This window comes from Leucoraja erinacea, chromosome 2 (genome assembly GCF_028641065.1).
Source record: "Leucoraja erinacea ecotype New England chromosome 2, Leri_hhj_1, whole genome shotgun sequence".
NCBI lineage: Eukaryota > Metazoa > Chordata > Chondrichthyes > Rajiformes > Rajidae > Leucoraja > Leucoraja erinaceus.
In genome coordinates this window covers 2,048,752-2,073,734 of record NC_073378.1, presented here as the reverse complement: position 1 = coordinate 2,073,734, position 24,983 = coordinate 2,048,752, and the positions used below count along the sequence as shown (strand labels likewise).

Here is a 24,983-nt window from a genome sequence, read left to right as displayed (position 1 = left end):
CAGCACTTGCCTGTATCGCCATCTTGTATCACATCTTCCCATCCCCACCCCTCTCCCTCTTCCGCAAAGACCACTTCCTCTGCAATGCCCTGGTTCTCTCGTCCCACCCAAAACACCCTCTCCACAGGCACTTCCTCCTTTGTTACTCCAGTACTTGGTGTCTTTTTTTTTTTTAGTAAACCAGCACCTGCAGTTCCTTATTTCTACTCTAGTTTAAACATATGTTATCCTGCAACTCAACTCTATATTTTTGCTCCCATTTTAGCAACGCTTCACCTACTCTGGGGAATAGGGCTGGCAAGTGACTGAGCTGTCAATGGGAGTGCATTTAGGAATTAGTGACCCTAATGTTATTAGTATTTACTGATCAAGTGTCTGACAGCCACTTGCAGTATGAGTGAATCTTGAAGAGTGGCATGGGATTTCCGCGTTAAACCAATACTGATAATTGGATTCTGAACAGCTATTATTAGACTGATATTATCCTACGATTAACACTTGCCTTGATTTGAAAAGGCCAAGGTTTATATATTTGCCCAACTAGTCAAACTAGTGTAATAGATTGCTAAACATATTATCTCCATCATTGTTAAATATTGATGGTTTGTGACCAGAAAAAAAACCATGCAAGTGTAATCATTTGACTTGCACCTGCACTAAACCTCTATCAGGTAACTACCAGATGGAAATGCCCATACAAATATGTCACAATGGTGTAAGTATGATGGTACGCAAATTGCAAGCTTGCATGTTTTTTCCAAAAGTAGCTTTTTATCAATTCACTTCATATTTGGTAACTCAAGTGAATCAAAACCAAACATATCGTCTGGCTCAAGCTAATAGTTGTCACTGACACTGCTGAGCCTTTGCAGTGAATCCTCTTCAACAGGGTTGCCAGGCAACTGTGTTCACAGCAGCCATCATTCGCTCAGGTATCCAATGGCAAACTAAATGAGAGAGGTCTAAACACACAGTACATCCATTGACATGTACCACTACTAGTTGATTGATTGTTATCTGGAGCAAGTGACACTCATATCTTTCCCCTTCATCCATCTTTAAGCTTATGCATGCTCACCAATAAATGCAATAAATCAGAAATGTTAGCTCATACTTTTCCCCAACAAGCTGCAAGTATAATGAGACAAAATGTCCACAGATTCTAGTCTGGCTTAATTTGCTGTCATTTTAACAGGACGTATACTTAAAGAGGCAGGGACTAGGACAAGTTCACCAGCAAATACCACCTTGCAAATATCTTATTAAAAAATGTACAGAATTGCAGAAAGGTTATAAAACAACATTTGCCACATAGATCCACTAGGGCAAGTGACCAAATGACTAGAGCACCTCAGTGGACATAGCTAGGTTTAAGGAGGAACATTCAGAGCTGAGGCCAAAGCAGCTGAGGGCACGGCGACCAAGATGGAGTCACATGAAGGTACAGTGATAAATCGTGGAGCCTTATGGAATGTTCAGCAACCAATGTGAGAGACCATGTGAAGGTATGCCCTCCACTACAATGTCTGAAGAATGGCGTCCATTCCCTCCACAGATGCTGCCTGACCCGTTGAGTTACTCCAGCATTTTGTCTACTCCATCGTTTGTGATGGCAAGCAATTAGCAGGCGGTTGGTCTCCAAGGCTTCTTATAAAAGTGTAACAATCTCAGCAACATGACAGTTCTTGCCACGAGAATATTCAAATTGATGGGGAAACTTGTGTTAAGGCTGCGAGCGCAGCAAATGTCTTTGTTGGAAGCATGTGGTGGCCAAATGTCAATAGCGGAAAGGTTATGCAACAATCTTATCAACCCACCCACTTCATCAAGCTCCATCTGTTGTACCTGTGCCGACAGACTCCAGGCAGGATTCACTAATTGCCTGAGAGCTCACATGATTGCTGTGAAAACATGTAACTCTCCAGACACTGAGGAACAAAGAAGGTTCACCAGACTGTTTCCTGGTGTGGCAGGACTTTCATATGAAGAAAGACTGGATAGACTCGGCTTGTACTCGCTAGAATTTAGAAGGTTGAGGGGGTTTCTTATAGAAACTTACAACATTCTTAAGGGGTTGGACAGGCTAGATGCAGGAAGATTGTTCCCGATGTTGGGGAAGTCCAGAACAAGGGGTCACAGTTTAAGGATAAGGGGGAAGTCTTTTAGGACCGAGATGAGAAAAACATTTTTCACAAAGAGAGTGGTGAATCTGTGGAATTCTCTGCCACAGAAGGTAGTTGAGGTCAGTTCGTTGGCTATATTTAAGAGGGAGTTAGATGTGGCCCTTGTGGCTAAAGGGATCAGGGGGTATGGAGAAAAGGCAGGTACAGGATACTGAGTTGGATGATCAGCCATGATCATATTGAATGGCAGTGCAGGCTCGACGGGCCGAATGGCCTACTCCTGCACCTGTTTTCTATGTTTCTAACTGTGCGGCACCATGGCGCAGTTGCGGCCTTACAGCACCATAGACCCGGGTTCGATCCTCTCAATGGGTGCTGTCTGTACGGAGTTTGCACATTCTTCTCATGACCACATGGGTTTCCCCCGGGTTCTCATATTTCCTCCCACATTCCAAAGACGTGAGGGTTTGTGGGTTAATTGGCTTCTGTAAAACTTGCAATTGTCCCTAGTGTGTAGGGAAGTGATAGGGTACGGGGATCCCTGGTCAGTGCGGACTTGGTGGGCCGAAGGGCATGTTTCCTCGCAGTATTTCTAAACTAAACTAAACTGGCTAGGGTGAGAAACAGATGACCAACAGGTGACTCATATTGACTTGAAATGGGATATTGGAAATCAAGAAGAAAACAGTCTGAATGCTAATGATAATAATAAACAGTAATGACAATGAACACAAAATGATAGATTTACTCATTCCGATAAACAGAAAATGTAATGTAATCCCAGCTACTGGCTAAGAGGCAAAACATTAAACTTCAGGCCCTCATCTTTGTAAATATGAATATTTGAATATGCATTTGCTGCATATATTAATGGTATATTACATAGTAAATAAAGCCCAAACTACATTTATCTATATGATCTTCATGGTGTTGAGATGTGACTGCAATATAGCAGATGGGTTAACTATATTGTTGATTAGTAGGGGTGTCAGGGCTTATGGGGAAAGGGCAGGAGAATGGGGTTGAGAGGGAAAGATAGATCAGCCATGATTGAATGGCGCAGTGGACTTGATGGGTCAAATTGCTTAATTCTGCCCCTACGATGAACTCATGAACTTATAAATGAGGCTAGAATTAATGTGAAAATTATCTGTTCAAACTCTTTGAAATAAATTGTTACAAAAAAGGCTCTGAAATGTGTAAGAGCCAGTATTTTAATGTTATTCTTCAGTTCCTGGTATACTCCAAAAGCTATCCGTCAAAGATTCCGTAGAGACTGCCTTAAAAAGTTTCACGTAAAACTGACCGTCAAGGTCCCAACAGTTAATTTCTAACTTTCCCATCTCTCACTTAGTATTTATAAAATTACATGAAGAGGTTTATTTGTTCCTTTATTTGCTCCTTTGTAGTACGTGCATCAAGGAGCAAGCAAAGGCTGTTTGCATTCATTCTGCAGGAATTCATCGTTTGGGAGTAACCCAACTGTTGGACATCAACTGGTAAAGCCTAGAATGCGGTGCTTGAATGTTTGCACTTGTTTTCATTTAAAATTGAAAATGTAATGTTAAGCCATATTTCACCAGATTGATGGAAATGTTGGCCACTGTCAAGTTTAGTCAATACGCAAGGACAGGAGATAGTAAAATGAATTTTCTTTTGAAAAAAATAGTCTTTGATCATAAATAGCCACAACCAGCACACTGTGATTTCCGTGCCCTCAATCTACAACATCTGACAACGATTAAGTCAGCGGGTGCATCACTGCCATCAAGTTCATCTCAAAGTCATGATTTTGTTATAAAATCACTATTCCTTCAGCGTGCAAATTGCTGCTTCCAAAATGGAACACCTTCTCTTTTAGTTCAGGGATACAGTGCAGAAACAGGCCCTTCAGCCCACTGAGTTCACGTCGACCAGCGATCCCCGTACACTAACACGATCCTACACACATTAGGCACAATTCGCAATTTTTAAATCAAGCCCATTAGACTACAAAACCTGTACGTCTTTGGAGCGTGGGGAAATCCAGAGCACCCGGAGAAAACCCATGCAGATCACGTGGAGAACATACAAACTCCATACTGACAGCACCCATAGTCAGGATCGAACCCAGGTCTCAGCCGCTACAAAGCAGCAACTATACAGCTGGGCTACCGTACCCCCCTATATTAGCAATTCTCTGCTAATATAACTCATGGAAAGCTGTTCACATCAAAGGCAGCAGGCATTCTAGATGATAGAAACATAGACAATAGCTGCAGGAGTAGGCCATTCGGCCCCAAGCCTGCACCGCCATTCAATATGATCATGGCTGATCATCCAACTCAGTATCCTGTACCTGCCTTCTCTCCATACCCCCTGATCCCCTTTCGCCACAAGGGCCACATCTAACTCCCTCTTAAATATAGCCAATGAACTGGCCTCAACTACCTTCTGTGGCAGAGAGTTCCAGAGATTCACCACTCTCTGTGTGAAAAATGTTTTCCTCATCTCGGTCCTAAAAGATTTCCCCCTTATCCTTAAGCTGTGACCCCTTGTTCTGGACTTCCCCAACATCGGGAACAATCTTCCTGCATCTAGCCTGTCCAACCTCTTAAGAATTTTGTAAGTTTCTATAAGATCCCCTCTCAATCTTCTAAATTCTAGCGAGTATAAACCAAGTCTATCCAGTCTTTCTTCATAAGAAAGTCCTGACATCCCAGGAATCAGTCTGGTGAACCTTCTCTGTACTCCCTCTATGCCAACAATGTCTTTCCTCAGATTAGGAGACCAAAACTGTATGCAATACTCCAGGTGTGGTCTCACCAAAACCCTGTACAACTGCAGTACAACCTCCCTGCTCCTATACTCAAATCCTTTTGCTATGAATGCTAACATACCATTCGCTTTCTTCACTGCCTGCTGCACCTGCATGCCTACTTTCAATGACTGGTGTACCATGACACCCAGGTCTCGTTGCATCTGCCCTTTTCCTAATTGGCCACCGGTCAGATAATAGTCTACTTTCCTGTTTTTGCCACCAAAGTGGATAACCTCACATTTATCCACATTATACTGCATCTGCCATGCATTTGCCCACTCACCCAGCCTATCCACCTTGCAGCCTCCTAGCATCCTCCTCACACCTAACACTGCCCCCCAGCTTCGTGTCATCTGCAAACTTGGAGATGTTGCATTCAATTCCCTCATCCAAATCATTAATATATATTGTAAATAGCTGGGGTCCCAGCACTGAGCCTTGCGGTACCCCACTAGTCACTGCCTGCCATTCTGAAAAGGACCCGTTTACTCCTACCCTTTGCTTCCTGTCTGCCAGCCAGTTCTCTATCCACATCAATACTGAACCCCCAATACCGTGTGCTTTAAGTTTGTATACTAATCTCTTATGTAGGACCTTGTCGAAAGCCTTCTGAAAGTCCAGATATAACACATTCACTGGTTCTCCCCTATCCACGCTACTAGTTACATCCTCGAAAAAGTCTATAAGATTTGTCAGACATGATTTACCTTTCGTAAATCCATGCTGACTTTGTCCAATGATTTCACCACTTTCCAAATATGTTGCTATCCCATCTTTAATAACTGACTCTAGCAGTTTCCCCACTACCGATGTTAGACTAACTGGTCTGTAATTCCCCGTTTTCTCTCTCCCTCCCTTTTTAAAAAGTGGGGTTACGTTTGCTACCCGCCAATCCTCAGGAACTACTCCAGTATCTAAAGAGTTTTGAAAAATTATTACTAATGCATCCACTATTTCTGGAGCAACTTCCTTAAGTACTCTGGGATGCAGCCTATCTGGCCCTGGGGATTTATCGGCCTTTAATCCATTCGATTTACCCAACACCACTTCCCGGCTAACCTGGATTTCACTCAGTTCCTCCAACTCCTTTGACCCCCGGTCCCCTGCTATTTCCGGCAAATTATTTATGTCTTCCTTAGTGAAGACAGAACCAAAGTAGTTATTCAATTGGTCCGCCATTGATAGTGATAGTGATAGCCCACTATCACTGCCTCACAATTAATGACAGAATGGGAAATCAAATACAGCCCTTACAAGTGAAAGCCCTGTTGCTGGGAATGAAATAATAAAAAAGCCGTTTTGTGGAATATACTAAGCTGTTAAACTGTCCAGATGAATAGGGTTGATTCTAATAATTGATTCACAGTTACATGCTGACAACTGAGAAGCACCATGCTGGAAAACATGCTAAGTCCAACTAATCAAAAACTGTTATTGAAATCCATGGTTGGATACAAATAGTGATCCTAAACTCAACTCAACATCATGTAGATGCACAGAATCTCTTGCCCAGAGTGGGGGGAATCGAGGACTAGAGGATACAGGCTCAAGGTGAAGGGGAAAAGGTTTAATAAGAATCTGAGGGGTAACTTTTTCACACAAAGGGTGTTGGGTGTATGGAACAAGCTGCCAGAGGAGGTAGTTGAGCCTGGGACTATCCCAACATTTAAGAACCAGTTAGACAGGTACATGGATAGGACAAGTTTGAATAGGATAGGTGAAGCTGGGACATGGTGGCTGGTGTGGGCAATTTGGGTCAAACGGCCTGTTTCCACACTGTATCACTCCATGACTATGTATTTCCTCATTATGTAACAACTTTATAGTTATTAAGCAAATCGCCATTATCCAGGCCATAGTTCCACCTTATCTTATTCAGCTATACCAGGGGTGGGCAACCTTGTTCTGCATAGGGGCCGGGTGGCATGTCTGTGATCGGATGGCGGGCCACATCTATTACGTGTTCACACAGATCCCGCCCCGGATGGCAGGCATCAAATCACATGTTCACATATATCCCACCCCTTCGAGGGGGCCACCCGGACACTGGTCCCGAGTTACGGGTGCTCACGAACATGGCGCACCTACGGACCATTGCCTTGGCTCTGTCCTGAAGGCGGTGGCTCAAATACTCACACTCACTCATCCCCGGTCTATTGACAACCCCGATCCCGACAGTGAAGCCCAGACACAGGTGCGCGGCTGTGCTGGCGTTTTTGCGCGGGATGCGATACAGCCAGAGCTCGGCGCTCGGCCCCGCTCGGGGACTCCGCAGTTGCAGCCGCCAGCGCAGGCATTCTTGTGTCACCGCGCCTGGGCGCAGTGGCCTCCATCCCAGGAGGCACCGGAGACAAAGGAAGTCTGCGGGCCGGACGACTACGGGAAAAATAAATACGCCTGCAGGCCGGTGATTTCGGGTTACGGGCCGCATTCGGCCCGGGGGCCGTAAGTTGCCGACCCCTGAGCTATACAATCCAACACTAGAATGTGCTCTTCTTCTGAGATAACACATGAATTATATGCTCGTGTTGGCAGACAACAGTTTTAACAACAGCACCATTCCATAATGAAACTTGACTTGATCTACTGGTCTGTTTGCAAAAAAAAAAATCCCTTTTCCACGAAATAAAACTTTTTTGAACATAGAACAGTTTAGCGCAGGAATGGGACCTTCAGCCCACAATGTCTGTGCCAAACATGATGACTGCTTAAACTAATCCCTTCCGTCTGCACATGGTCCCACCATATTCATGTGCCTATCTAATATCCTCTCAACGCCACTATCAGATTTACCGCCACCACCACCTTGACAGTATGTGCCAGGTACCAACTACTCTGTACAAAATACAACGTAACATTTCTGTGCGTTTTTGCCACCTTTGGACCATTAACCATGAACGTGGGCGGCACAGTGGTGCAGCAGTATAGTTGCTGCTCAAAGCGCCATAGAACCCGAGTTCGATCCTGACAACAGGTACTGTCTGTGCAGAGTTTGTACTCTCTCAGTTTTCCCTGGGTGCTCCGGTTTCCTCCCACACCTCTAAGACGTGCAGGTTTATAGGTAAATTGGCTTCTGTAAATTGCCCCTAGTGTGTAGGATGCAAAAGCAGGAAAGCATAGAACTAGTGTAAAGGTGGTCGCTGGTCAGAGTGGATGAGGTTGGCCGAAGGGCCTGTTTCCACGCTGTGTCTCTGAAACTAAAATAAAATGAATTGATCACCTGTGTTTTAGCATCAAAAGTACTTAAATATGAGATGCTAGTCGAGTGAAGCTGCAACATAGGACTATAATCATGGTAAACAGTAAAAAGAGCATGCAATGGACTTCAGTGAGCCTGGAACAGGACTGAGCCCTGCATTCCTGCCACATTTGGTGCGGAATGGCTGGTGGATAATTAAAAGGATGGAAGATGCACTTGTACCCGTACTAGAAGCAGGAAGGTAGGGCCTTGTGTTCAGCATGAAAGTTCAGCCTGAAGCATTCGCAGCTACATTCACCCAGGAGTGCAGAGAGAATGGTGTATCTCCGCTTCCTACTGAGATTCGCAGAAGCAAATATTCAGCCAGTCTGACTCACTCCACATGATGTCAAGAACTAGCCCAGAGCATTGGACACAGCCGAGACAACAAGCCTGCTAACACTCCTAATACAGTATTGAAGAATTCCACCCTAGCACTAGGTGTATCTCTCCCTGATCAATAGTTTCGTTTTCAAATCAATTTTCAGAATCTGGCCTTCATTGGTAAGCCCAGCAATTTTTGCACATTCCTGCCTCTGAACTGCTTGCTATCGTTCAGGTGAAGATACTCAAACAAGACTATTAGATAAAGAGAAAGACACAAACTGCTGGAACAACTCAATGGGTCAGGTAGCATCTCTGGAGAACATGGATAGGTGACGTTTTGGATCTGGACCCTCCTTCAGACGGAGAGCAGGAAATAAACCTTGCGTCTCTTGGCGGCAGAGGTTGTGGCTTTGGGCAATCTTTTTGGTAAAGATGAATAACTGCAGTGCACAGTCCATTGGTGGAGGAGGAGATTAGTACTTAATATGGCTATTGGTTTACTAATCAAGTGGACTGCTTTGTCATGGATGATGTCAAGTTTTTTGAGAGATGCTGGCATCACTGCACCCACCCGGGCAAATGTGAAGATAGATGCAAACTGCTGGAGTAACTCAACGGGTCGGGCAGCATCTCTGGAGAAAAGGAATACGTGAAGTTTTGGATCGAGACTTTTCTTCTTCAGATTGAGAGGTGAAGTATTCCATCAGCCTCCAGATACCCCTTCCCTTTAGCCAACAATGAACCATGCTACATTTCCTTGATCACATCTGCTTTGATCTGTTGTTTTCACACCTTGCCCTTCCATATCTCTAATTTCTCTCTCCCCTCAGTTCGCAGAAGGGTGTTGCCCTTCTCTCCAGAGATGCTGCCTATCCCACTGAGTTACTCCAGCATTTTGTGTCTATCTTCAATGTAAACCAGCATCTGCAATTCCTTCCTGCGCACAGCCTACTGGTTGTGTATCCCTGGTTGATGGTGGAAAGGTGTGCCAGGAGATGAGTCACCAGCTACAGGATATGCACACTCTAATCTGCTCTTGTAATGCACTTTACACATGGCCGGTTTGGTTGAGTATCGAGTGAATGACCCCCAGGATATTGATGGTAGGGCATTCAGATGAAAATGCCGTTGACTAGCAAGACTTTATTGTTTGAGATGGGTGTCAAGGGTTATGGGGAAAGGGCAGGATAATGGAATTAGGAGGCAGAGATCAGCCATGATTGAATGTTGGAGTAGACTCGATGGGCCGAATGGCTGAATTCTACTATAACTTGTGAACTGCTCTATTTGCTGCAGAGTTGCAAATAGAAGGAAACATTATAAATTCACCAGCAAACATCCCCAGAGATGGACAAGAAATGGTGTTTTAGCCAGTGACTCTTACATTCTCAAATAGCAATGAAGAAAAAATAATAAATGGAAGCACTTGAATGTTTCCACGAGGGAAGACATTGTTGCCATAGAGGGAGTACAGAGAAGGTTCACCAGACTGATTCCTGGGATGTCAGGACTTTCATATGAAGAAAGACTGGATAGACTTGGCTTGTACTCGCTAGAATTTAGAAGATTGAGGGGAGATCTGATAGAAACTTACAAAATTCTTAAGAGGTTGGACAGGCTAGATGCAGGAAGATTATTCCTGATGATGGGGATGTCCAGAACAAGGGGTCACAGTTTAAGGATAAGGGGGAAATCCTTTAGGACTGAGATGAGAAAAACATTTTTCACACAGAGAGTGGTGAATCTGTGGAATTCTCTGCATCAGAAGGTAGTTGAGGCCACAGTTCATTTGCTATATTTAAGAGTGAGTTAGATGTGGCCCTTGTGGCTAAGGGGATCAGAGGGTATGGAGAGAAGGCAGGTACGGGATACTGAGTTGGATGATCAGCCATGATCATATTGAATGGCGGTGCAGGCTCGAAGGGCCCAATGGCCTACTCCTGCACCTATTTTCTATGTTTCAATGTTTTTTCGATTTTTGTGATACCAACTTACTCTGTGAGAAATGCAAGATAAGCTTGATGTAGATTTGATAGCCCGAATCCCAACACCTTTAATTGACAAAACAACAGCTCCATGTATCAGCAGGGATATGAGATGGGGTGAGACATTTGAATGCAAAACTGTGTCCCGGAGGGTAGATCTCTGTATCGAATAATTCTGTCATAAACCACATTATCCAGGTCTGCCTCACGGCAAGGATCCAAAGAATTAAATTGTCAGCGTGCCACAACATATCACCCTGTTCCCATCTTTCCTGCAGCTTGAATCTTCTCCCTAACCCTCTGTCTCTTCTCCTCCTGAAAGTAATTTCTTTAAAAACATGTTTGTGACCTGAGAAAGAGAGAAACCACGGTGACTTTTGACCTGCTAAAACCTACTTGTTTCCTCCCTTCCCCAGTTGTGGTGAAGAGTTCAAACTGACACATTAACTATTTCATAGTTATTTTTTGCCTCAAAAAGGCTGGCAGCATCATCAAAGACCCACACCATCCTGGACACACACTCATCTCCCTGCTACCTTCAGGTAGAAGGTACAGGAGCCTGAAGACTGCAACGACCAGGTTCAGGAATAGCTGCTTCCCCACAGCCATCAGGCTATTAAACCTGGCTCGGGCAAAACTCTGATTATTAATCACCAATTATCTGTTATTTGCACTTTATCAGTTTATTTATTCATGTGTGTATTTACGTATATAATGGTACATGGACACACTGATCTGTTTTGTAGTCAATGCCTACTATGTTCTGTTGTGCTGAAGCAAAGCAAGAATTTCATTGTCCTATCAGGGACACATGACAATAAACTCACTTGACTTGACGACTTCTCTTTCCACAGGTGCTGTCTGAACCTGTTGAGAATTTTCTGGTTTTATCATCTTTCTCCAACAACTGGCCATACTCCTGTGGAGCAGCTCAGGATATTTTGCTGCATTTAAATGTATTGTACAACATCTGAAAATCAAAATAAACTTGCATATATGCACAGAAAATAGGCGCAGGAGGAGGCCATTCGGCCCTTTGAGCCAGCACCCGCCATTCATTGTGATCATGGCTGATCGTCCCCAATCAATAACCCGTGCCTGCCTTCTCCCTACATCCCTCGATTCCACTAGCCCCTATAGATGCTGAAAATCTGGAAATAAAAACATAAATTGCTGGAAAACCACAGAAAGGTTAGGCAGCATTTGTGGAAAGAGCAACATTCAATATTTCTTTGTTTGAAATTGAATCTGCCAGAAATATGTAGGTGAAACGAGCAGCAATTCTATTACTAAAAGGCAGGCCTTCAATCAATTACCCTTCCTGCACATATACCCAACTAGAGGCAGAATGCATGCAGAGGATCCAAATGATCTGAGCCAGTGTTGACTGGAGAGCGTTGTCTTATCTGTGAGGGTGAAGCCTTGACTGTCTTCAGTCAATAGCTGGTGTAGACAAAGGACTCTGGAGGCCAATGGCTCCCAGCCTCAGCCTCTCAGAGACCTGAAAAACATTGTTCATCATTGCTACTTTTTGGCAAACTCCTTTTGAAAGGTCACATACACAAGCACAGCGGTATTGGCAATGCTCTCAGTGAATACCTACATCAACTGAGTTGTAAGGTTGTAGTTTCAACTCTTGCTCTACCATATAACCATATATAACCATATAACAATTACAGCACGGAAACAGGCCATCTCGGCCCTACAAGTCCATGCCGAACAAATTTTTTTTCCCTTAGTCCCACCTGCCTGCACTCGTACCATAACCCTCCATTCCCTTCTCATCCATATGCCTATCCAATTTATTTTTAAATGATACCAATGAACCTGCCTCCACCACTTCCACTGGGAGCTCATTCCACACCGCCACCACTCTCTGCGTAAAGAAGTTCCCCCTCATATTACCCCTAAACTTCTGTCCCTTACCAAATTGACCAAACTGTCAACTGATCTTCCAGTACAGTAATATCAAATTGTGGACATCAGACTTTGTTTCTGGAACTGGTGTGCTACAATGCTGACAATTATATTCTTCATTCTTCATTCTTTCCAGAACCAGGGGCCACGGTCTTAGAATAAAGCGGAGGTCATTTAAGACTGAGGTGAGAAAAAAACATTTCCAACCAGATAGTTGTGAATTTGTGGAATTCCCTGCCACAGAGGGCAGTGGAGGCCAAGTCACTGGATGGATTTAAGAGAGAGTTGGATAGAGCTCTAGGGGCTAGTGGAGTCAAGGGATATGGGGAGAAGGCAGGCACGGGTTATTGATAGGGGACGATCAGCCATGATCACAATGAATGGCAGTGCTGGCTCGAAGGCCGAATGGCCTCCTCCTGCACCTATTTTCTATGTGTCTATGTTTCAATGTATCTTTGCCTTTGCTCAACCCATATTGTATTTGAGGATAACATTATCTGATTTGTTTTGATAGCATGCAAAACAAAGCTTTACATTGTACCTCGGTGATTAATAAGCATAACCCTAAATCTTAAATTAGTTATTAAACTAAGACCTGATATATTATTTCAGTTGATAACTAAAATCCTAAGGCATGATGTTGAGAAGGAGAAGGTGAGTTTTTCTCAGTGGCCAAAACCACCCCCCATCTATTCTTAAAACAGCAACAATTAAAACTTGCCCAGAGTGGGGGAATCAAGAACTAGAGGGAATAAGTTTAAGGTGAAGCGGAAAGGACATTACAGGAATCTGAGGGGTCTCTTTTTCACACAAAGGTTGGTGGGGTATGGAATGAGCTGCCGGAGGAGGTAGTTGAGGCAGGGTCTATCGCAACATTTAAGCAACAATTAGACAGATGTATGGATAGTAGTCACAAAATGCTGGAATCTCAGCGGGACAGGCAACATCTCTGAAGAGAAAGAATGGGTGACGTTTCAGGTCGAGACCCTTCTTCAGGCTGAGAGGGCGGGATAGATATCGAATGTCGTCGGAGCCAGTAAGACGTGGGAGAACTCGGGGAGGGGATGGAGAGAGAGGGAAAGCAAGGGCTATTTGATGTTAGAGAAATCAATGTTCATACCGCTGGTGTGTAAACTACCCAAGGAAAATATGAAGGGTCTCGACCCGAAAAGTCACCCATTCCTTCTCTCCAGAGATGCTGCCTGTCCCACTGAGTTACTCCTGCATTTTGTGTCTACCTTTGATTTAAACCAGCATCTGCAGTTCTTTCCTACCATATAACCATATAACAATCACAGCACGGAAACAGGCCATCTCGACCCTTCTAGTCCGTGCCGAACACATAATCTCCCCTAGTCCCATCTACCTGCGCTCAGACCATAACCCTCCATTCCCTTCCCATCCATATAACTATCCAATTTATTTTTAAATGATAAAAACGAACCTGCCTCCACCACCTTCACTGGAAGCTCATTCCACACAGCTACCACTCTCCGAGTAAAGAAGTTCCCCCTCATGTTACCCCTAAACTTCAGTCCCTTAATTCTCATGTCATGTCCCCTTGTTTGAATCTTCCCTACTCTCAGTGGGAAAAGCTTTTCCACGTCAACTCTGTCTATCCCTCTCATCATTTTAAAAACCTCTATCAAGTCCCCCCTTAACCTTCTGTGCTCCAAGAATAAAGCCCTAACTTGTTCAACCTTTCTCTGTAACTTAGTTGCTGAAACCCAGGCAACATTCTAGTAAATCTCCTCGTAACCTACTCTTCATGTACTGTACTCTCCTCTACCCTGTAAACTTCCTCCACCCCTTAATGTCAGTCATGTACAGGTTTGTTTGAATCTTCCCTACTCAGTGGGAAAAGCTTATCCGTCAACTCTGTCTATCCCTCTCATCATTTTAAAAACCTCTATCAAGTCCCCGCTTAACCTTCTGCGCTCCAAAGAATAAAGACCTAACTTGTTCAACCTCTCTCTGTAACTTAGTTGCTGAAACCCAGGCAACATTCTAGTAAATCTCCTCTGAACTCTCTCCTATACTGTACTCTCCTCTCCTGTACTCCTACAAATGTTGTCCAGTACAGGTTTAGAGTGGGATGGGCCAAACACACAGGTAAGTGGGATGAGTGTAGATGGGACATGTTGGTCAGTGTGGGACGAGTGTAGATGGGACATGTTGGTCAGTGTGGGACGAGTGTAGATGGGACATGTTGGTCAGTGTGGGCTGATTCTATGTTAGAATGTATTTGGTGGTCAATCCAAATTCTGTTTCTGAGAGTTTCTTGTGTGCAAATAGACTGCAGCAATTATTACACTTTAACGTTATTTAATTAACCATAATGTGCTCTGGGGCCTCCTGAGGCTGAGAGATACAGTTGACTCTTTACAACAAAAAAATGATACAAATAACAACGAGATAAAATAGCATCATCATAAAGATGGGACGCAGGCTGCCAAAGTACTGGATCATTGATCCAACATCATGAGTTTGAATTCCCCACCGCAGCTGGGGATTTTAAACTCACGTAATTAAATAACACTGCATTTTTTAATCGTTAAAAACCTAATTTTAATAAAGGAACCATGAAACAGCCAGATTGTTGTAAAAGTCCATCTGCCTCACCAGTTCATCGGCCTTCAGGGATAGAAATCTGCAATTGTAGCTTATACGTGACTTCAACACACCTCTTAACTTCTTCCTCAGTTCTGCGGTCGTTATAGACGGACAAAATGTACAGTCACATCCACTTACATACAAAATGAAATCTGCTCACTGTTTATTTAATGTGCAAAATTTGGAATCGCAGCAGAACTTGGCTGAAGTTGCATATGCAACAGAAAAGTAGGAGCCCAGTCTTTTAAAATAAATTGGATGAGCAGAAACTAATTAAAACAAGCAGTGTGGAAGTTAATCCTTGTGTGTTTCCTGGTGGTCAGGTCTCATCACTGACAATATCACATTATCCTTCATGACCTTTGTCTTGATTTGAACTTAGTTGAGACTAATGGGTAGTGGAAAAAGATACAAAGTGCTGGTGGGGTAAGCGCTCGAGAGTCTGATGTAGGGCCTCGACCCGAAGTGTCACCTATTCCTTTGCTCCAGAGATGCTGCCTGACCCGGTGAATTACTCCAGCATTTTGTGTCTCTCTCTTAAGAACGTGGATAGGCGATGGTTTGGGTGGGGATCCTTCTTCAATGATTGTAGGGGGCTGCGGGAGAAAGCTGGAAGAAAGGAGGAGCAGGACAAAGCGTGGCAGGTAATAGGTGGATATAGGCGAGGGTAGTTTTGATAGGCAGATGAGCCAAACAAAGTCCAGAGATAAAAGCAAAGGTGTGAACAGGATTGAAGAGCTGCGAATGGTTCTCCCGGGATGCTGCATGACCTCTTAAATCCCTCCTGCATTTTGAGTAAACTATCATCTGCAGTTCCTCGTTTCTACTGAAGATAGACACAAAATGCTGGAGTAAAGGGCCTGTCCCACTTACGCGACCTTGTCTCACAAATTACGCGACCTCGAGGTCGCTTGAGACGTACGGGCACCGTATGGCGGTGCAGGGCCGGTCCCACTTAGAAGCACGGAGTTGTGTAGGGCTGGTTCCGACATCGCGCGGGACTCCGAAATTCTGGCAGTGGCCGAAATCTTCGTGCGCCAACGGCCTGTCGGCACGCAGGCATATTGCGGTCGTACGCAGCGTCTTGATGTCGTACGCAGCATCTTGACTGCGTACGTCCAGCGCGTGGCGTTGCGTGATGACGTCACTGCCCGGCGTGGCGTTGCGTGATGACGTCACAGCCCGATGCCGTGCGACGCCCAAATTCAGTCGGCCCGCCTCCTGCCCAGCTGATTGGTTAGCATGACGTAAATGACGTCAGGCGCAAACTTTGCGTGAACACCGCTTCCGTTTGGTCGCGCCAAACGCACGCAATCACATGCAAGTGGGACAGGCCCTTAACTCAGCGGAACATGCAGCATCTCCGGATAGAAGGAATGAGTGACGTTTCGGGTCGAGACCCTTCTTCTGACCAATAGTGTGACTGGAGTTGCATGTTGGCCTTACAACGTTCCTTTCTAAACACTTGGTACACTTGGATCCATTACTTTAACTTTACGTGCCATCTTCCTGCCAGATTCTATCTAAATTCAGTGTCAGAACTTTCTACATATAGTTTTCCCAAGGTGTGCATTGCAAATCAAGCAGTTTAAGCATTAAACTGTCTGAACCAGAAGAGTTTGGCATAGATATTGTGGGCCAAAGCCCCTGTTCCTGTCCTGTACTGTTCTATGTTCCTGATTTGGATTGCTTTGTTATCCTCCTGGACCCATGATGAAATCAGGAATCTCTCCTCTTTCCTGCCTCCTCCTCCATGGAAACAAATGCAGTGTTTGAAAAGTCTATGCTCTCCCCATGCTGTGGCTTTCTTCATTATTTCACAGGTCAGATCCTAGTGCTATCTATTTTAGCTTTAAGAAATGTAAGCTCACTTTAAGATGAAAGGAAAGGCGGTGGGCACTCTGCTGACCCATGCCACCAATCAACAGCATTCAGAAAGTACCACACCATCACTTTTTCCACATTTTGTTACGTTACAGCCTTATTTTAAAATGGATTAAATTATTTTTGTTTTATCATCATATGATGAAACAAAATAATACCCCAGAACAAAGAAGTGAAACAAATTTTTGCAAAGTAATTAAAAAGAAAAAACTGGAATATCACATTTACATAAGTATTCAGACCCTTTGCTATGACATTCAAAATTGAGCTTCGGTTCATCCTGTTTCCATTGATTATCCTTGAGATGTTTCTACAACTTGATTGGAGTCCACCAGTGGTAAATTAAATTGATTGGACATGATTTGGAAAGGCACACACCTGTCTATATAAGGTCCCACAGTAGACAGTGCATGTCAGCGCAAAATCCAAGCCGTGAAGATGAAGGAATTATCCGTAGACCTCCGACACAGATCTGGGGAAGGGTATAAAACAATTTCTGCAGCATTGCAGGTCCCAAAGAGCACAGTGACCTCTGTCATTCTTAAATGGAAGAACTTTGGAACCACCAGGACTCTTCATAGAGCTGGCCGCCCGGCCAAACTGAGCAATCGGGGGAGAAGGGCCTTGGTCAGGGAGGTGACCAAGAACCCGATGGTCACTCTGACAGAGCTCCAGAATTCCTCTGTGGAGAAGGGAGAACCTTCCAGAAGGACAGCTATATCTGCACGCTTTCACCAATCAGGCCTTATGGTAGAGTGGCCAGACAGAAGCCACTCCTCAGTAAAAGGCACATGACAGCCCACTTGGAGTTTGCCAAAAGGCATGAGAAACAAGATTCTCTGGTCTGATGAAACCAAGATTGAACTCTTTGGTCTGAATGCCATCGTCACGTCTGGAGGAAACCAGGCACCACTCATCACCTGGCCAATACCATACCTACGGTGAAGCATGGTGGTAGCAACATCATGCTGTGGGGATGCTTTTCAACGGCAGGAACTGGGAGACTAGTCAGGATCGAGGGAAAGATGAACGGAGCAAAGTATAGAGAGATCCTTGATGAAAACCTGCTCCAGAGCGTTCTGGACCTCAGACTAGGGCAGAGGTTCACCTTCCAACAGGACAACGACCCTAAGCACACAGCCAAGAGTGGCTTTGTGACAAGTCTGTGAATGTCCTTGAGTGTCCCAGCCAGAGCCTGGACTTGAACCTGATCGAATATCTCTGGAGGGACCTGAAAATAGCTGTGGATCGATGCTCCCCATCCAACCTGACAGAGCTTGAGAGGATCTGCAGAGAAGAATGGAAGAAATTATCCAAATACAGGTGTGCCAAGTTTGTAGTGTCATACCCAAGAAGACTTGAGGCTGTAATCGCTGCCAAAGGTGCCTCAACAAAGTACTGAGTAAAGGGTCTGAATACTTCTGCAAATGTGATATTTCAGTTATTTATTTGTAATTACTTTGCAAAAATTTCTAAACACCTGTTTTCGCTTTTTTATTATGGGGTATTGTGTATAGATTGATGATAAAAAAATAAAATAATTTAATCAATTTTTAAATAAGGCTGTAACATAACAAAATGTGGAAAAAGTGGTCTGAATACTTTCTGAATACACTGTATATGACCGTACTCAGTGGCGCAGCGTGGGGGGGGGCCAGTGGGGCGGTTGCCCCGGGCGCTAAATTTTTAGGGGCGCAAAAAAATTGTTGAATACATTTTTAAAATAAAATTAAGAGGCCCGGGGAGCCGTTTGGAGCGAGGAGGGGCTACCTGGAGCTGTGAGTATAAAAACAGCGCGGGACAGGCCGCCGCTGCCGCCACCCCAGCTCCGAGTTCTGGTTGCCGCTACCGCTGTCCCGGCTGCCGCTGCCTCTGATCACAGAAGGTGTAACAGTAGGGGTTGGTGAACAGTTAATTTGTTCCTGTTTGCGATCCAGTCACTGCTGTTTGGGTAGCCTGTGTACATACAGTGTCTGGCTTCTCTATTATGCCCCACTGGTTGAAGATCCTGGCAATCTTCACAATGAAAGCTCATAAATTAACCTGGCTAATTAGGTCAGCTGTTCAAGCCTAGCGACAGACAATGAACAGTACTCGGCAAGGAGTTAACACATCGCTAAATCTTTTATAATGATTTGCCTCTCGGTGATCTATATCTTTTGCCACATTAATTCTTTGCAATATTGTTTCTTTACTTTCCAGATTCATTTCACACTTCAAGTTCTCTGTGATTCTCTCCATCGCTGCAAGCTCTACCATGCTGTTATTCCTCTAAGGTAATATCTGCCTGATAACTGGATAAAAATTGCAATATTTCCCAGTTCATCTCTTTATCATCAGTCAACATTAATATTTAATTACTTTGCCCAGTGCTAACCATCTTACACATTCACCCTTTCCATTGCCTCAGTCGTGCTATCTATTATTAATAAACTTGAACCCATGAGCAAATATAACCCACCAACTTTTGCTTTCACCTTCTTCCCCGTGTCTTTCATCATTTTACAACTTTAGATTGTGGTCCCTTACTAATTGAGGATTAGTATTTCAAAATCATTCTGCATGTTGACATTTGCTCTGTAGTGAATTTTGACAGACTAATGTTATGGAAGAAACCAAGATAAGGAGTATCATTTTTTAAATTATTTTACCTGATCTCTATATTCTATATCTCCTCAGGATCCTTCTCAATATTTTTGAGAACAGGGTACTGATTGGGGATGATCAGCCATGATCACATTGAATGGCGGTGCTGGCTCGAAGAGCCGAATGGCCTACTCCTACACCTACTGTCTATTGTCTATATCACAAAACCATATTTTCTGTTCATCTGGAGACTCAACAACAGCGGCCGCAATACTTTCTGCACTTCAGAAGTGACAATGCTTCAACAGTGGCTCTACAGGACTTGGGTTAGGCTGCATTTGGAGTATTCTGTGCATTTGTGCCTTAATACAGGGAGGATGGAGGCTTTGGGGAAGTTGCAGAGGAGATTACCAGAACTCTGCCTGATTGGAGGGTTACAGCAACTGGGAGATTTTGGATCAACTTGGATTGTTTTCTCTGGAATATCCGAGTGTGAGGGGGGACATGATAGAAGTATATAACAATAACATTATGAGAGCATGCAGCTTAAACAGGGTAGACAGTCAAAAACTGTAAGGTGAGAGAGGGAGAAACTGAGATTTTTTTTTTCACATGGAGAGTAATGGGGGCCTGGAATGCATTGTCAGGAGTGGTTAAGGCAGATATGTTAGTGGCATTTAAGAGGCTTCCAGCCAGGGAGGTGGAATTGCAAGGAGCAGAGGGATGTGGATCATGTACAAACAGATTGTGGGCCAAAGGGCCCGTTCCTGTTTTGTACAGTTCTGTTTTATGTTCTATACTCTAATTCCTGAGTTATATTTGCTTTAAGATATCACAAAGCCGTGTAAAGCACCGTACCTGTACAGGTCTTTCATCTCAATTTCATTCACCTCCGTTAAGTAGGAAAATGTCATACAATAACATTATTTTAGTTTATTAATAACAAAATAAGTGAACAGCATTTATTTAAACACAATTTAAGATGATTGGCAAAAGTGGGCAAACAATGCTTTACCCAACACATGATACATAAAAGTTAACATTTTAAAACTGCTTAAAGCTAAAAGCTGTATTGGGACAAACCTTAAAAAAGCAATTCAATGAGGAAAGAGTGATAAAATGGTCACTTTTCAGAGACCCACCATTGGTAGCTCCACTGGCTTGCCTTCCTGTGCAGTTCCTATTTATTTTCTCTCCAGTCAGTCTTGGATTAAGCTAATCTCCTTCTTAAGGAAATTAATGACCTACATTGTGCAGAGAAATATTACTGAGAGATTCAGCGTCATTACCCAATAAAACTGACATCAATTTAAGAAGCTGTTAAACATGTCCAAGTATATGCAGAACTGAGAAAATTGCTACCAGCAATTGGTCAGGAGTCAACAACCTGTGCTCCAACACTGGATCCAATGGCAATCATCTGGACACAATGTGCGTTCATTGTTCAAGAGATTATTTCACCAGAACATTGTTGCTCCTGGCCAATGTGTTGCATTTTCACAATGATTTAATTGGATGGAAAATGCTGGGCAAGGCTCAGAAAACCATTTAGCAAGATAAAATTAGTTTAACTGAAAATTTGTATTAAAATATTCTTTTCAATCATTTTAATGACATTTTCATTCATTTTTTTGAAGTTTTAAAACATTATGTCTTCTTGTGACTAAAGTCCACTTAAAATTTTACAGATTTTCGAATGTCTCACATGTCTCCGATCACCTCGGGTAGATTCAAAGATCTATGTTTTGAAATAACAATGAAATGTCACGCTGCAATGCACATAGAGAAAGGTTGAACAAGTTAGGTCTTTATTCTTTGGAGTGCAGAAGGTTAAGGGGGGACTTGATAGAGGTCTTTAAAATGATGAGAGGGATAGACAGAGTTGACGTGGATAAGCTTTTCCCACTGAGAGTAGGGAAGATTCAAACAAGAGGACATGACTTGAGAATTAAGGGACAGAAGTTTAGGGGTAACATGAGGGGGAACTTCTTTACTCAGAGAGTGGTGGCGGTGTGGAATGAGCTTCCAGTGAAAGTGGTGGAGGCAGGTTCGTTTTTATCATTTAAAAATAAATTGGATAGTTATATGGACGGGAAAGGAATGGAGGGTTATGGTCTGAACGCAGGTGTATGGGACTAGGGGAGAATATGTGTTCGGCACGGACTAGAAGGGTCGAGATGGCCTGTTTCCGTGCTGTAATTGTTATATGGTTATATGGTTATATGATAACATTTTCAATTCTCAGGTCCACATTGGGTACATGACTTTCAAGTTTCTATAAGCTCCCGCTAAAGGGAAGAAGCGTTGATTATTGTACAAACAATGAACTGCAGATGCAGGTTTACACAAATTGACACAAAGTGCTGGAGTGACCATCAAAGGGATTTACTAGAGTTGCTGTCTCAAAAAGGCAGCCAGCATCATCAGAGACCTACACCACCCCGGCCACTCATTTCATCCCTGCCATCGGGAAGAAGTTACAGGAGCCTGACACGTCCAAGTTCAGGAACAACTTGTTCCCTACAAACTACAAGCTATTAAACACGACAAACTGCAAATACACTCTGAGCTACACAGACTATCATGGTACTATCATCGTTTGTTTTTTATGTGTATGTATGTGTGCGTGTATGTGTATATATTCAAGTGTGTGTGTGTGTATATGTGTATGTGTGTGTATATATATATATATATATATATATATATATATAGTGTGTGTATATGTGACTATATGTGTATATATACACACACACTTTTTTCTCTTTTACTATATTATTTACAGTGTACTATGTTTGCATATTCTGTTGTACAGCTGCAAGTAAGAATTTCATTGTTCTAACTGGGTCATATAACAATATCTCCCCCCTCCCTCTCCCCCTCCCTCTCCCCCACAAGGTCAGGCAGCATCTCTGGAGAACTTGGATAAGGTGACATTTCATGTCGAGACCCTTTTTCAGATCCTTGAATACCATAGAAAACCAGTGGTCCATAGCCTTCTACGCCTTGATTATTCAGGTGCTGTGCCAAATGTTGCTGAAATGTTGTGAGAGTACCCAACCAAACCCAACCATCTTCCCAGGCCGTGTGTTCCAGGTTGTAACCATCGACTGGGTGAAAAAATGTCTCCTTACATCTCCTCCAAACCTATTACACCTTAACTGAAACCCGTGTCGTCTAGTCTCAGACACCTCTGGCAAAGCAAATGTTCCTTGACATCTACCCTACATCTATCTATCTATATTACTAAAAGTCTGTTCTTGACTGGTTTTGGCCATCTGTGCTGCGATTTCCGAGAGAATGCCGCCACCTATAGCCGTCATTTTGGCCACCTTGCTCAGAGCCCCCCTCCGCCGCATGTGTGCCGAGGATTTTTCCAGTCGATTAAAAATGACAGAGATATTAATGTTTTTACAAAATTCCCCATTCTCTCTGCTGCCCCCGCTGGCGGCAGGGGGGAGGGACTATAAAACCAGGAAATGGTGTGCCTCAATCAGTGTCTGCAAGCTGTAGGAAGGCAGAGGGTCACGTTTCTCTGAGCTGTGAATAACACTGAACACATGTCTACTCAAATGTAAGTGCCCTTAGTGGTTCTAAAATGCTTGCAGAATGTGTCTATTGGTTCTAAAGTTTGCAAAAAGTGTCTCTATTGGTTCTAAAGCTTGCAAAAAGTGTATCTAATGGTTCTAAAGCTTGCAAAAAGTGTCTATTGGTTCTAAAGCTAAAAAATGTCTATTGGTTCTAAAATGGTTCATACTAGCGCTCCAGAAATTGTGGATGGGTTGCTTTGGCGTGAAGTTGAAAGGCACCACTTACTGCAAATGGGGGGCGTGGGTGCATTAGCTTGAAGTTGAAAGGCACTACTTACTGCAAATGGTGTCTTGGGTGCTTTGGCATTAAGTTGAAAGGCACTGCAAATGGTGGCATGACGTTGAAAGGCACTACTTACTGCAAATGGTGGCTTGGGAGCTTTGACTTGAAGTTGAAAGGCACCTCTTACTGCTAATGGTGACTTGGGTGTGGCTTGAAGTTGAAAGGCACTACTTACTGCTAGTGGTGGCTTGGGTGCTTTGGCTTGCAGTTGAAAGGCATTAATTACTGCAAATGGTGGCTTGGTTGCTTTGGCTTGAAGTTAAAAGGCACTACTGTAAATGCGCTTCCTGTTTGCACTGTATATTGATTTTAGATAAAACGCTACACTTACGGCTGTGATTTTTGGCCATCTTACTCAGTCCCCCTCCACTGAGCAGATGCAGAGTATTCTTCCCATCAATGAAAAATAAAAGTGTTATTAGTTTATAAAAAAATGCTGAGAATCTCTCTCCTGTCAATCACTCCATGAAAGCCACACCTTTTCCGGTGTTGGGGGCGGGGGGCGGGGGTTATAAAACCCAGAAATGTGGGTGAGGCTCAGTCTCTGCAAGATGGAAGAGGGAGAGGTCACGACTCGCTGTCTTTAGTGGCTTTGCACCCTACTGGTATGAACCTACACTTGAATTTGGTGGCCTTGCACCCTGCTAGAAGTGATAAGTAACTGCACTTGAATTTGGTGGCCTTATACCCTGCTTGAAATAGAATTTCAAGGATTAGCCGTGAGTCAACTACCAGCCCACAAGCCGTGAGTGAGTTGCCAGCACAACAGACTTGATTGACTGAGACGCCGGCCCAAGAATCGATTTGGCGCACAGTTTGCATACTAGCCCTCTGGAAACCAGTCCCTTCAGCCCATAACACCAATACTAGCGCTCTAGAAAGCCCCCCCCCCTCAACTGGCCACCAATATTAGAATTGGTGGAGAGGTGGAATATTGCGTTGGATGACCAGCCCTCCTGTGTGATGCTGGGACCCAACAGGTCCCACTTAGTCTAGTATGCCTCTTATAATTCTCCATCAGGTCCCCCTCAGCTCCAAGGAATACAAAGCCAGCCTATCCAGTCTCTTCTGTTCTTTAAACATGACATCTCGGGCAAAATGCTAGTGAGGTTCCCGGAGGTTTCCATGAGGTTCCCGGAGGTTTTTGCCAGTCTCCCTACCTGCTTCCACTACCTGCAACCACCTGCAACCTCTGGGAACTGCACGGAAACCTTGGGTGGGGCGCAAAGTCTCCAGAGGTTTCCGTTCAGGTTTCCTAAGTGGGACAGGGGGATAATGAAGGCAAACATCAACACTTTATCTATCAGTGCTGCCACTTTCAGGGAACTATTGACTTGTGAATCAAGATACCTTTGGTCCTCAATACCTAGTAGGACCCTACCAATTATTGCATATGCCCTATCCTTATTGGATCCTCCAAAATGTATCACCACATCCTTAGCAAGAGTAAATCCCGCCAGCTATTGTCCAACTTGCCAACAGAACAATATCATCCTGCAGCCTATTCCTTTCTCACAAACAACATGCAACAATCTTTTTGTCACCGTTTAAGAAACAATTAGACAGGTACATGGATAGGGCACGTTCAGAGAGATGCTTGAATTACAGCAGTGATACCCCCAGTATCAACAGTTAGTGTT

At 43.8% G+C, this 24,983-nt stretch overlaps 1 protein-coding gene across 1 annotated transcript in view; it reads right to left on the bottom strand.

The window, feature by feature from the left end:
• The window catches only part of LOC129706504 (catenin delta-2-like), a 1,547,539-nt gene that overhangs the window by 873,433 nt on the left and 649,123 nt on the right, over window positions 1-24,983 (bottom strand). The gene's annotated exons all lie outside the window — the stretch shown is intronic.